Raw genomic sequence first — 15,846 nt, 5'->3', positions numbered from 1 at the left:
GTCAGCGAAAATATTTTTATTTCTAAACTCTAAGTATATTTTAGAGCCCACTAAATTAAAAATCTGCTTAAGATCACATAAATTGCTGTGGTCAGGATGGCAAAACTTAATTCTATTTTATGGTTTTGCTGAGTGTTATGCTGCTTCACTACATTGAGGACCTGAACTTTGCTACTGGCCACTCTGTTCTTAATTAAAACACAGTCTTCCTCTCTGAACACACTCAGACTTCAGAAAAGATCAACTTTGGCATTAGCTCATTTCTAATTACAAGTCATACAATCTTAATGGAATACAGCCAAGTGCAGGACCCCTCAGCTGTCTGTCACTCTACAATCATTCATCTAAAATTAACATTGGGAATGGACTTTTAATTAAAATATATTAAAAAAATGTTAAGATACCTGCATATAGAGATGAATTTTATTTTTAATTTCCACATTTTAAGGAAAGCATCAGCAAAGCAATTAGAGGCACCACCTGAAACCACATTCTAGAGACTCTATGTCATAAAGGATAATGTAGAAAAGAACAATTTGCTAGGAATATGATTGGGGAAGGACACATTTCAATCCACCTGCTAGGGCCTTAGCTCAAGTTGAATTTTATTACTAAATTCAAACAATTCATAATGATGTAAAACTCCCTAATTTCTCTGTACTCAAGAAATGCATTACAGCTGGTATTTTGTATATAGAATTATTTTGCTACCACGTGCACTACAAAAAAAGGACTGAGTTTCTTAGCCTTATGGCAGTTATGGAAAATGAAAATGTCTGTATACATGTCTACTATTTTCCATTTAATTTTTTTAAAATTTCAAAATTTGTTCCTGTTCAGCAATCTAGCTTTTACATATTTTGCAACCAAACTCAAGCAGATTTTAAAACCACAGAAGTCCAGTAATTTTAGCAGAGCTTTATGTTACTCAAGAAAAGACATCAAGCTTATCTTACAAACTATTGCTTCTATTGCAGAACAGGATTAGTAATACACTTCACAACAACAATACCAGCTTTTTCTCTTCCAGTATGCAAGAAGAAAGCCAAAATATGCCTTTAGTTCTGTTCTCAAAGAGGAATGCAATAATGTGCTCTAGTACTGAGATTGTCCCAGGACAACACATTGAGTCACACCCAACATCTGCAGGGTCTCACCATCTCTGGTTGGGCTGCTTGGCCTTTGATATAACTTTGTATTAAGAAACCCTGTTTAAAAAGCTTTTTCTCTGGATTCTTTAGACACGAGGATGTTCAATTCCACACAGCAACATAGCACAACACAGAGTATGGGAAAACACTCCAGATCCTATTACACATAGATCAGCTCCAAGGGATTGGGAGCTAGACCAACGTGGCTGTGCTTGATCATAGGTTTATGCAATGATCAAGGTTAGAAGTCTGGGAAAGACAACCAAGCACCCCCATATCCACTTCTTTTTGTCCACCTTTCTACTTACAATCTGTTACACTGGAGGGATGGGATGAGCTTCTGTTACTATCTGTACTGGCTTGTTCAAGGGCAACCCAAAAAATCCTGTCCCAAGAGAGAGTGAAATTATTTCACTTGGAGCTGCCCACACCACCCGAAGTTGGAGACTTTCTACTGCAAATAATGTATCATATCAAAAGTGCATTTCACATATCCAAGCTCTTGTCATCCCATTTGTAACTGAGCAAGCCCCTGCTGGAATATCAGTTGAATACTGACACAGGAGAAGGTATAATGACCAGCTAACAAATGAACCACTGACAAGTGCAGGAAAAAATGTATGCTGTTTGTATATAAACACCAGAAAAGTGCTTAGGCACAGTAATGGGTGTTCATGCATCTCTCAGACACACATGCACATGTAATTGAGGCTTCATTACTACAATCACAAGGGGCATGAAGTTAACTGAACTCCCACTAACTTTTGATATAGAAAGCCAGTGTTTTGGAGTAATTAGTGGCTAATCTGTACTGACACAGGTGTGCTTGCAAAGTTACTGAGGGTCCCTGATGTGCTCTAACTCACTCAGTTGCTGTAAGGGTAAGGGCCACAGAGCCTGTGCTACTGTTTGTTCTGCCAGAAGAAAGGGGTTTCAAAGAGCAAGTTAATCTCCAAGCCTAGCTTCTCATCTCAGTAGTCAACATTTTGTCTGACCTTTGTCATTTTGCATCCCACTTTTTGTTACTTCTAGGCTTTTCCAAGAAGCCCCAGCAGGAGATGAGCTTACAGTGCCATAAAAATACTACTGCATTTGAATTATTTATTTCTAATTTCTGCAATTTAGAGCATCTCTCTCTGCTGTGGATCCCACTTTCCCCTCCCCCATTCACAAAAGATTTTGTGTTAGTCCATTCTATCCTAAGGAATATCTTTCAGCAGCCAGCTTCCAACAATTCTAAAGCCTCAACAGAATGCTAAAGTATGTAAGAGGGCAACCCCCAACCTTTGGAGAAAGGAATACAAACCATGAATCTCTTTGTAACTAGACCAAACATCTTCAGGAGTGCATCTACAGGAAAAGGTAAAATCAACATTTTATTACCTAGATTACTGAGACCAGGCAGATATAATTTTTCAATGTAATGGCTCAGGGCCAGAGGGAAGCCATAGCACAGTCCCTTGAGAACCCTCCAAGGAGCCCCATGAAGGCAGTTAGAGCTCTTACACATCTCTTTCTACATACATATATATATATCTATATCTATCTATATCTATATCTATCTATATCTATCTATCTATATATATATATAATATATATATCTTTATATCTATATATTTATATAGATATATATATAAATTTGTCTTGTGATTGCTTCTGAAATCCATTCAGCTGTGGGTTGACAAGACACATATAATGTGGGATTGCAGGATGGCCTTGCAGTAGGATGTCTGAGCATTACTGAAGCTTTCTTCCATTCCCAAGTGTTTCTTCTGCTTCCATGCATTTTACCGTCCAGTCTTATCCTCAATTTTTTTAACACAGCACAAGTGATAAAATGAACAATATTCTTCAGGGCTGAAGCTTATGTGCTATCACTAATTAGCTTAGAAGGCTTCCCACCCCAAGGGAAGCAGGAGGTTGACCTGGGAGTTAGTGACTTGGAGATTAAATTCATATTACACATGTGGATGTAATGTATTTAATATGTATTTCCCATGACATTCACAGGAAAGTACCAAAGAGATACACACCACTACTAATGATTACTTTATCTGGGCAAAGACTCTAAAAGGAACAAAAAGAGTATTTTAAATAGCAATTGCTCTCCTAGAAATTTGGGTAACCAACCATTGATATCAGTTCAAAAGTTCAATGTGTTTCTAAGTTTTGCAAAGCAGCTTTTTACTGATGATGGGCAGAGAGAAAGAGGCAGCAAGGAGAAGATACCAAAACCCAAAATGGCAGGGATCAAAGCAGCAACACTGAACATGCATCATGGGACAAGGGTGCTTAAAAGGCTTAGCTGGGGATTTCATTACTTAGGAAGATAAGCCAGTAAGTGACAGAGTAAGTATCAAAGCTTTACTTTTTGTACCTAATTTCCACACAAAAGGACCATAACAGTGGGATATTCCTAAATGCTGAGATTGTTTCTGCATTTGTCACTTGGCACTTCCAACATTCTTATCTTCCCACTGAAGAGCCAAGGCCAAGATTATGACAGTCTGCAGATCAGTGCTAACAAAGATACAAACTCTGTTAAAAGCAAGCTGCCTTATCAAAAATCTAACCATTAGAACCACCCTCCACCATTCACACTATGCACATATGAACTGCTTATTCCTCACATGAAAGATTTTGTGTATGTTTCCACAGGAATCTTATTTGATACTACTTGACAGCCATCCTTTTAGATTGTTTTACTTCTGACACCAAACATCAAGAATACCTTAGGAAGATTCTTTGCCATAACTCTAGATACAGCAGTATCTCCACCAGGATACCAAAAATGATCTTACTCCTGCTCCTGCCTGTTCTGTTGTTACCAATAGAATCAGAGCTCTTGTTACAGGCAGGTCGTCTATTTCATGAGAGTAAACACTGACTTGTCAACACTATTCTTCTTCCAATTAATTAATAGAAATTTAAATCACCCAAAAGATTAAAAGATTAGTGTTGTTTAATTGCAAAACTTCCAAAAGCTCACCTTTCCAAAACTGAAATCTCCATTGAATACAAAGCTATATAAAAATATACTACTGCATTATTTTCTGTTATATCTTTGGAACTTTCTCCCCTCTTGTGGTAATATACCATGAATAAAACACCATTGCCAAACTCAGAACTGTTAAAAAGCACAACGTACGGCAGAGACACTGTGTTACCCTTTTTTTGTTGTGTTGGTTTTGGTTAAATGATGCCCAAGTTTAAAAAAACATGGGGGATAAATAATGGGGAAAACAGGTGAACAGACTGTTGTCCCAAAGGAATACTGCTGACAAAACTCCATAGCACCACTGGCTAGAGTAAAGAGTAAAATGTTGCCCTGTAAGAATAAGGACACAACAGGCTAAGCATAGCTGAAATAATCCATACAGTGTGTCAGTAGCCTGGGTTGGTGGGTGGGTGGGTATTCCTGCTGATACACTGTCACAGCTGGAAGATCCCAGAAAACACTGAACAGGTATGGAAGCAGCTGCATTACATAGGAAATGGATTGCAATTTTTTCCGACTGAAATTTGCCTCTCTGAAATTTCTCACCATGAAATAGAAGTAATCAAGTCCTGTTCCTGGCTGTGGTATATCATATTTTTTTTCCCCAAGAAAATTGTAGGATGCCCAGATGCATTAAAAATCATTCAGGGAAGTACTTGTGTGAGTAGGTTGTATGAGGTCTTTAACCCTGCTACACATACAGCTCCAAAAGTTCTTCTAGTCACATCATTTTAGTGGTGGATTTTGGTTATGCATGTGAGAGAAAAAAAGTGAAAAAATAGTCTTAACTTTCCTTCCACTGTTTGCAATGAGCCTGAAAAGGCATCTCAGTATCAAAATGAACTTCCTCCAGAAAAGATTTTCTAGCTTTAGCTGAAATAACAAAGAAGGCCTTCCTTCTGATTCCTGTGGAACACCCAGGGCTAGGCTCTGCTAATCCATAATGTTTCATTTTTCTAACTCTGTCACTGGATCCAATTTGAATGTCTTGAGATTGAAAACTCGGAGTTATCCCAGTCTCAGTTACAGCTTACAAGAAGCCCTGGGGAAGTCAGGACTATAGAGGAACTCTTGCTGCATTGCCTATCACCAGCAAAGAATTGTAAGGAAAAAGGTTGCAGGGAAAACCATGAAAATGGTACAAAATAGAGTTATGTGGTAGAAATATGATTATATGTGACTTGATTCAGCTGCCTGTTCCTTAGCTTTCTTGCTACATTTCTCAGTGGCTTTAGTATTTCTGCAGGATCCATGTTTTGGTCAATGTGGGGACAGTTTGACCAGTCATTCATTCATTACTTTGGTGTGTGTTCACAGTATGTGGTCGGTCTCTTTGTTCCTAAACCAGAGTGATTAATTTTTCCCTGCCTTTTCTATGGCACTGCCCTATGGCACTCCACGAAAAGGAGTTAGCATTCACAGCCTGCAAGGGAAGCAGAAGCATCCCCCACATTCTGAAGATGGGCAGCATTGGCACAAATTTATAAAAGCAAAAGTTACCTGACTTTAAACTCCACAGTTCAGCACTTTTTTTCTAGTGTGCCTAATATGCACACCACCACTTATGTTCATAGCAAAACTCCAAGAAATTCAGCTGAAGATGCTTCCATCTTAGACTGTTAGTGGCATGCAAGAAACAATAGTGGAAAATTCCTTGCTAGCGGTGACAAGAATGACCTGAAATCCTCTCACCTAATATCTTACAGTTTTTCCATGGCAGAAGGAGGATGAAAGTGCATTTCTACAGCCTGATACTCAAAGATAGAACCCAAGAAACTATAATTTCTCTCCTTGCAACTGCCTATCTGATCCACTAAGCACACTTAAAAGAACATAGACAACAAGTAAAGCATTTCTGGGGAATAATGTCCTTTGTTATATTTTTCTCACTTCTCTTTTATACAGGCCTATTCTAAACACAAGTCAGAAATCCTAAGGAAAGGGTAGTATTTGAACACACAGGCCACAATGTTAAGCATGTGTACACTGGAACAAACAACAGTGGTACTAACAGATTAATTCTGACATTTTCTAGTTTTTGCACATCTCAAGGTTTTTTTGCAACTTCACTGTCTTTTCACATGGATATTTTTGTTTATTTGCTTGGAGTTGTGCATGTGTGAGGTTGCCATGGTTTTTAAGAGGGTGAACTATGAAAGAGAATTTATCCCAAGGTATCAGACTGTTCGTCAGTAGGGTTGTAACCTTTGTATCAGTCACAGGAACCTCTGCTGTTTCAGATGAAAGACTGATAGCAGGAATAACCTTTCATTGTTAACACAGATCAGGCTTAGAGGTCAACAAGATTAGCACTATTTTTTTGAATGTCATGAATATTGCAGAGGAAAGCCTACATATTTCATGAAAAACAGTCTTGATCAATATGTTTTTCCCCAAAACTTTGCAAGGTTCATTTTGGAGCAATTTCATACCTCATTTTTGTAGGCATTCTCTTGCTTCAAGACACCTTCAGGTGCTCTCAAGGAGACATGGCCCTTTCCAAAAGGGCACATGCACTCGTCTTCATAATCCTCTGTTTTCCCACATAACTAGATGTGTTACTTGCTCCACCATGCCTCCCCTGCATGTCTATCACCTTCTCTGACAGCAGAAGAATGAAGATAGACAGATAGACGACCTTGGTTCTACCACAGGACCTACAGGGACCAAGGTACCTTTTCTACGACAAAATATTTTAGATTGTACAGGTTTACACTCCACTGTTTGCAGACTCTCATCTTCATCACGTAGACCTTATTTTTATTAAACTGACTTTTTCTTCACTATAGATTTTCTTCAGCAAAACCCAAACTACAATAGTCTTTTCCACAAGAAAGCAAGAAAAAGTATTTTGGGGCATAGTGAAAGTGGAGATTGAAATTCAGGCCATATTAACCGACCCACACTGTTGGGCTGGAAGGGTTGCTTATCCCTGTGTTCAGGTCCTCTTTACTAAAGGACCTTCTCCAAAAAAAGAAAAAAAAAAAGAATCTTAACAAAAGTATTACAAAATCACCAAAAAAAATACAGTCCCAAATTCCCAACAGCTATCATCACTGGCTATTGACCAAAGCCTGTCTCAACTCCATCTGCCTGTGTTACTGGTACAGATTAATGATTTGATAGATTTTACCAATTTCAAAATTATAGTCCAAACCATGTCAGAATTTCAAAATCACAGCACAAAGTTACCTAGGTGTCCTAATTTTGTTCCTCAGAGAAGCTGAAGGTCAAGTCAATAAAAGGTCAAGCTGACTAGTATGTATTGAGATAATAATTTTCTTAACCTGCCACAAGATCAATAATTGGTGTCATTATCCATTTCCTAGAACTAAAGAAACTAACACTATTATTCTAATAAGAAAGGATATCAATTTCCTGCTACTCCTATTTTATTATAATTGAAAGTTTTGAATTCAAATCAGCAAAAGAAAATAGCCTTATGAAATAAAACCTCAAATATTCTGTTCCTATACAGAAAAGAAATGACCATTTGATTAATCACATTTTAGAAAGATATAGTACTTTTTTCAGAGTTTAGAATATAACATTGAAATAAATTGGGTTTTGCAATAGGTTTATCTTGGTGATTTTTAAGTTATAAATGTGTGAGATCCTTTTTATTCCCTTAATTCCTGAACATCTCCAGCCTTCATCTCCATTGGTATTTTTTAAAATCATTACAGGCAGTCAGAGGAACACTATGGACCTGGTTCTTCAGAAGTATACATTTGCAGAGGTAAAAAATCATAATAGAAAAAAGTGGATATTAAGTAGTAGAACATCAGTCTTAGGAGGTGCTATTCCTTCCCTGTTTGCTTTGCTTACTGTTTGAAAACTCAAAAAATAAAATCCCTCGTTCCCCAAGTCTGAATGATCCAGCTTGGTCCAAGCCAGCATGCTCCCCCACCTAAGTGCTCACTCTCTTATAGAAGGTGCTGAGTTTTGTTTTCTGTATTGCTCACTTTGCTTCAGCTAAAGGTCACACAGAAATGGCTTGCCTACACTTAAAAAGATTTCTCATGAGAACTATATGGGCCAACACTGCCAGGGCAGACCAGGATTTACTCTGCCAAAAGCTTTCTTTTGATAATTTAACCTAAAACAGTCTCTCACCTGGTACTCTGCAAAGAAAGAGGCAGAGTACAAGTGTCTCTGGTAGGACACATATATGCTTAGTTGCATCACATAGGCATACAACTTTTTGGGTAGTAGCTTAAACAACAAAAGAATTCATGCAATGAATTCACATGAGTGAATGAGTTCATGTGATGCCAGAAAACCACAAAACTAACAACAAGCCAGCTTTGCAAGACTGAAGCTGAAATACTATACATCTGGAAAGCATTGGGGCATAAGACTCAAAATAATGCACAGCAGCTCTGTAGAAGATTGAAATGGGTCTTCAGTAAAATACTTTTGCTGTAGATGACAATCTGTATCATGAGATTCAGAATAAGCAAATGTGAAACAGTGAGAGATGAAAGATGATAAATGCATTATATTGAATGCTAAAAAGAGAAATGAGCTCCCTGCAATAAAACAAGGTCATCCAGAAAAATAGCATAGATGAGCTAAGTCAGCCTTAGGAAAGTCATTCAAACTTGGTGCTACTACCATGTAATATTTTGAAGTCTTGTTTTTTTACAGACTTGACAAGCATCAAGCCCTTTCAGGCAAAAACTCCAAATCCACCACCCAAACACTGTCAGAATAACAAGCAAAGGCGAGACAGTTCAGTCTGGCAGGCTTGTGGGTGATACGCAGGCTTTGACATAGCATCACTCTGCACCAGGGCTATGGCATCTAAAATAGCAGTATCAACTTCCAAGATTTGATTTCACGTTTGCCAGGGACAGAATGGAAGTAGAGTTATGCAAAAGCTATTTACCCAGACAAAATTTTGATGTAGCCAAGAAATCTCTCAAAGTTGATTAATATATGGTTATTAGTTTTCTCCACTACAAAGCAAAGTTGCTTTTACACACTCACATAACACTCAATTTCAAAATATTTGCTTTAACTATTTCCTTAATTTAGGCAAAAAGGACTAAAAGAATAAAACTTAAAAATATTTAATGTTAAGTCCACAAAAATGCAGTCATTACCACTAGTGTGCTGATCTGTCCAGGTCTGACTACACCTGTGTGTCCAAGCTCTTTTGTGATAGCAGAAATTAGTACTTAAACAAAATTTCAGTCTATCCTGAGCCCAAACATGGGATGAATATTTCCATTTCTAACTGGAATGGGAGAGTTTTTCCAGTTGTGGTAGCCAAGAAACCATAACCATCAGTAATAATTCATAGTGCACAAGAGAAAAAATAGAAGATTCAAACAAAAGTTCATATGCACAGGACCTAAGAGACCACTGAGAACAATGAAATATGTCCTGCACTAGATTTACTGTAGCTGGATCCTAGTAAACCATTTGATATAGGGATTCTACCTTACAATCTTAATTCAAATTGGCTTGGATATGGACAATATATTGTTTGAAAAAATCTGTAAACAAAGAGTAGTGATTAATGCCATCATATGAAGCTGGAAAACTATATAGTGTAGTGATACAGAGATTAATGTTCAGCAGAAACTCTTAATTTTCATCTATGTTCAGATGATGGGCAGTAAGTACCATGTATTTATATATGTATGCATCTATAATATATGTACTCACACACACAGAATAGCAAATTTACTAGTGAGAAATCTGGACTATAGAGGTCCAGAAGACAAGTAAGGGCAGTGTGGTGAGCACTGCCATAGATACAAATTTCCAATTCTGTGTGAGAGCAAGAGGCACAGCACGCCCTGGGGGATGCACACACTGAGATGATACACTACCCAGCAAGCCAGGGAAGACTGGCCACGATGCTGGAGCATCACATTCAGTTCTGTACCCCTTAGAATCTAGTAGCAATTCAGAGAGAAGAAAAAACCTGCTGCCTAATGGTACTAATATCTAGGCCATGATTCCACTCAATTCAATGACAGGCACCTACATACCTTTGAGGATCAGGCCCTCAAATCTCATGTAGAAGGATTTTCTTATGAAGAAAGATTAAAAGGTCTAAATATGAACAGCTCAGCTAAGGTCTGACTAAAGGGAGATGTGATAACTGCCTATAAATATTTGAAGGGTATAAACATTAGGAAGGGTGATGAATTATTTAGATTGGTACAAGGAATATAACGAGGAATAATGGGATGAAATTAAGAAAGTCAAAGTTTAGGCTGCTCCCTGACAGCAAGGTATATTTCTTCTGTGAAATAATTCACACTGAACATCATGAAAAACTTCTATGTGAGAAGTATTAACCTGTAATAGTCTTCCAGCAGGAATGGCAGAAATCCCCTATTTTGGGTGTGGCTAAATTTAGATGAAACAAAGTATAAGAAAATTAGTAGAGGATTACCTTGCATGGGCAAGAAGGCTTTCTGGATAATTTATAAATCCGTTTCCCTACTTCAGCCTCTCAGGCTCCTGTTCACTTTTCTATGCAAGAACACATATAATTTCCAACATCATCTCTGTAACCCAGTAAAAGAGATTGCAGAGTCTTGGGAAGTGGATGCAGTTTGCTAAAGAAGGAAGGAATAATACTCACACCTTTAATTACAAGTATACAGCAAGTAGAACAATAAGTGTCCTGAGGGAAGTACTCCAGCATTAGCAAGTAGCATTAGGACAGACTAACAATGAAGACATGGGGGTTGGGGGTGGGGGGTAAAAGGTCTGGCTAGAAAATGAACTTGTACCTCTCAGAAATACCACTGAAGAGGCAGTCTCATGCCTCTAAGGTCATCATACAAAATTCTGCACTTTCATCCATTGGCTAGTATCTGTTCAAGTTAAATGGAATCTATCTAGTTAGACCACAGTCTTGTTCAGTCACAAAATTGCTCAGTGTTGTGGAAAAGAGGGACTGCACTACCCAAGGAATTTCGTTGGAACTGCAGAAAAAGAGCTTCATAGTCTAAATAGAGCATTCTTTCATCTCTGCTAGCAGTGCTCAGCTAGTACTGCAGTTTACAAAATTTTTACTTCCATTCTCTTTACAATGGATTCACCATCATGGCATCATTATTTGTTAAATCAAACTTTGGAAAGAATTCAGCAAATAGACAGACAGAAATTTATTATTAGGCTATTTAAGAAGCACAACGACACAAGAAGGCTGGGTATCTTAGGAACACTTGGAGAGGAAGATATAAAGTGATTCTGAGTGAAGAATCACAGATTCTGCATTGAATTGATGTGGCAAAATTTTGGTAGTGGGATGTTGCTGCAGGGTTGGCTTCTAGAAGAAACTTTATGAACTTCCCTCACATCCAACAGAGCCAATGCAAGCTGGCTCCAAGATGGACCCGACATTGGTCACGGCCATTGATGGGATGTAGCACCTTTGGGATTACAGTTTAGAAGGGGGAAAATCCTCCACAACAGCAAAGAAGAGAGTGTGAGAAAGCATCTCTGCAGACACAGGTCAGTGAAGGAGGAGGAGAAGGTGCTCCAGGTGCTGGAGCAGAGATTTCCCTGCAGCCTGTGGTGCGGACCATGGTGAGGGAGCTGTGCCCTGCAGCCCGTGGAGGTTCCTGGCAGAGCAGAGACCCCCCTGCAGCACATGGTGAAGAGCTCTGGAGGCCAAGGGGGAGCTCATGCCAGAGATTTGGATGCCCAAAGGAGGCTGAGAAGCCCATGTTGGAGCAGACTACTGGCAGGACACGTGGATCCATGCAGACAGGAACCTACACTGTGTCAATTTTGCTGGCAGAACTTGTGACCTCATGGGGGTCTCACTCTGGAGTAGGCTGTGCCTCAAGGGCTGCACCCTGTGGAGTGGCCCCACATTGGAACAGCTTGTGAAGAACTGCAGCCCATGGAAGGACTCAGGAGGAGAGAGTTAAGCCCAGGAAGCAGGGAAGGGTAAGGGAAAGGTGGCTTTAAATTTTGATTTTGTTTCTCATTATCTCACTCTAACTTGCTTGGTAATAAATTAAACTAATTTCCCCAAGTCAAGTCAGTTTTCCCTGGTCCATAATGGGTAAGTGATGTCTCCCTGTCCCTATTGCTACCCATGTACCTTCTCTCCTCTATCCAGCTACATGATAGAACAGCTTTGGTGGACATTTGTCACACAGTCGGGGTCAATCTGCCGCAGAGAGATGGGAAGAATATTTAGCTGTTTGAATTCCACTGTAGGATAAAAATGGTTCAACTTTTAAATAATTCCATTACTTTTTATAGCCAATTAAAATGGATGGCAGTAATAGTCAGCATATCTCAAGAATTCATCTTTAAGAAACACATCCTGAAATGTTAAAGTTCTTAATAGGCTTGATCTTGCACTGTACAAAATAGCAGAACGAGAGCAGAAGCATCTCTCACATCAACTCTAACACTTAGGTTAGCTCACTGGCATAAAAAAAGGGACACATAGGTCCCAGTTCTAAAATGTGTATATTGGTGCATGAACTAAGTTTTAATCAGTTCTCTAAATACAGCCTTTTCAAGACAACAAAGAAATTTTATAAAGATTGGCATGAATTTCTGGCGACTAAAATGGTCACAGACAAGTTTTTTCCTTATTAGAGACTAGCAGCAGAACTCAAATGACCCAAATCACATTTTTTAACTTGGAGTGCTGCCCCTACTAAGTTGCAAATGCACCTTTATCTATCAAATCAATTGTTGACCAGGCTAAATACTTTTCACTTTCTGGTACCTGACAAACACAAGGCAACAGTGCTACAGTTTAAGGACTGCAGCCAGTACTCCAATCTAATTAATCCTGACTGTACCAATACCAGCAGTTTGCCTTTCAACTCTACTCCTGAACAGGTAGTCAAAAATTTTTGTACTTTCCTTCTCACTCTAAAGAACTTGTGGACCACAGCCACTTATTAAATAGAAGTTTTTCTTTCCTAGAATTTCAAGGAAGCATATTGAGGGAGACACACTTGAAATTAACTTCATAGCAATTAGTTAAGACTATATATTGCAGGAAGAAAAGCAAGCAAACCTGATGAGGTTTTTCTCCAGACAATGGGCACAGTTACAGTATTTTTTGTTCATTCTACAGTAATCACTTCTAGCCTAGTGATGTCACACAATATTTTTGTATTCAGCTACATATGCATTCAAGAATTGGATTCTACCACACTTGTATGAACAAAACGATTCCCGATTCATATTTATGCAGACCCAGAGAAGTCAATGAGTCAAATTCCACTCTCAGTTGTATCTTCATTAATCCAGAGAACTTAATTGGTCTCAGTGGCTTTGCTCCAGAGCATGGAATAAAACTAAGCATAACTTTATAGCATATAAATCAGGATGGAACATGTGTCCTGCAGTAAACGGTGAAATAGAGTCTTCAGATCAATTTTGTGACAGCCTTGCATGCTCACTTTATGACTTCAAAGCTTGAGAGATCAACAATATTGCTCAGCAGATTTTCTTGATTTTCAGCCTACATTCCACAGAAACAAACCAACCACAAACCATCCATGCCAGAACAGAGCAGCTAATCCTTTATTCTAAGTGTAGATTACAGAAAGTAGGGCTAGAAGTGACTTCAAGTTCCTGTCCTGTTCAACCCCTCATCCAAGACAGTCTGCTTTATACAAATACATCATGACAGACCTCTAATGCAAATTAAAAAACATCTGATAATTGAAATTACACAACCTTATTAAATAAAATCAATTTCAGCATTGAACTGTCCTTCCTGCTAGAAATTAATTAAGTCCAAATCCACAAAAAGATTCTGTATTTAAAGTAGGATTAAAATGGGATTTAAAAGTCCAGAACTGAAGTCCCCAGATTACCAGCCTTGCTGTCACCAACTTTAGAGGTACAACTCTTTTCCACATCAAAGTTTTCCAGACCTAAGAGTTGCATTTGCTTGTACAGAGGATGCCACTTTTGGCAAGACTGAGTGACTCAGTAATCTGGTCCATTTTTTCTCTATCCTGGAATCAATCAAGAGGAAAGGCAGATGAAGGATGGAGGGATTCAGTCTAGAGCACACAGCCTTTGCAACACCATCAGATCAATTTTTGCAAACCTACTGTGCTGACTGCCACCTTCCTTCAAAATGAAAAGGACAGAGCATGTCCTTTCTTTCTACTCCAATCAATAGTTAAAGCACTCAAAAAATCATAGCTATGGAGATTCCTTTGCAGTTTCATTCTTTCAATTACAGAAAGCACTCACCCACCGAGGTGGTTACTTCCAATGCTGTTCATCCACTTCCACTCAACAGGCTGGACAATGTGCATATCAAAGTTTTTCAAAACCTAGCTCTGACATAAATAATAAGAAAAATAAAACAAAATAATAAAATAAAATCTATGAAAAATCCATTTGATAGATCATTGGAGAGGCTTTTTGAGTCACAAAGGACCTAGAAACAACCTATGGAACCTCTCTTCAAAGCACTTCACCTTTGTGACATGCAACAAATATTCATGGAACAAGATAATGATTGAAATGAGCACTCAGAGAGAACAGCTTTGCTGTGGACCACAGAATCTGAAGATATTTTTAGCATATCATAATGACCCAGAACAATTTACAGTCCATGTATTAGGTCTCTCTTAAGAGAACAGGACATGGGTTCATGACCCCAAGGCAGGTCACAACTCTGAACTTCCAGCTTCCCCACCCATACTGCGGATGAACTTTTCCTCAAGTACAAAGCAAAGGACTCCAAATTCCTTTTCTGCCTCTGCTTGTGGGGAAGTTATATAAAGAATACAAAAACAAACAAATAAATAAAAAAAAACTTCTGGAACTCACAATTTGTGTGTAGAGACCGTGCCTAGCAGCTCACCCAAGGTGATGGTGGGAGTGTTTTGACACAGAGCACTGGTTTAATCCACATTATCTTTAAAGACCTAAGCACTGTGTGAGGAATTGGCACTGTAAACAGAAAATTCATAACAGGTGCATAATAGGCACTTTCTGCAGAACGTTATGGACTTTTATCACACACACACACAACATATTTATAATAACTATAGACAGATAACTGCAGGTTTCACACCATCCACTGTGTGTGCTCTTTTCATGTTCAGCTTACTAGAAAGTTTTCAATTTCACCCACTGAACAAAATCATGCTCTCCTCCTGTTTCTTAGAGACCGTAGAGATTAGGGGGAAAAAAGTGTTTATCATAATATGTTTGTCTTGATTTCAGACACTGTAATTTTCTCACATAATTTCTAAATATCAGATACAAATAGCTCCCTTCAGATAGCAAGTTTTAAATCAATGCAAAACTGTATTTTCTATTTTACTTCATGCAAACTTGTGTTAAAAGTATTAGATATGAATTTCATGCATTAGTAATGACTACCTATGCAAAATCAACACCCAATCAGTCCAGACAGAAAAAAATATTAAAATAACCAGATTAAATATTTCTCTGTTCTACAGAAAATTATAAGAGAGGGAGAAGAAAAAAAAAAAGAAAAGAAGAAAGCCTTTGCCATATTTTTACAATGCAAGAATAGCAGGAGTTTTGTCTAAACCTCACAAGCAATCTTAGTTTTGAAAGAAATCAAACCAAAATAATAAGCTTTGGTTTTGATTACAGCTAACACTTGAGTCAGTCAGAGGACATCAAGCTGATCAATATGTCTTCAGACATCAGAAGGTGCCTTCTTTGTATTTCACTTTTTCATAAGTTGAA

The sequence above is a fragment of the Oenanthe melanoleuca genome, chromosome 3 (genome assembly GCF_029582105.1).
Source record: "Oenanthe melanoleuca isolate GR-GAL-2019-014 chromosome 3, OMel1.0, whole genome shotgun sequence".
Classification (NCBI taxonomy): Eukaryota; Metazoa; Chordata; class Aves; order Passeriformes; family Muscicapidae; genus Oenanthe; species Oenanthe melanoleuca.
The sequence above is the reverse complement of the archived record's forward strand: the minus strand, read 5'-3'. Positions refer to the sequence as shown.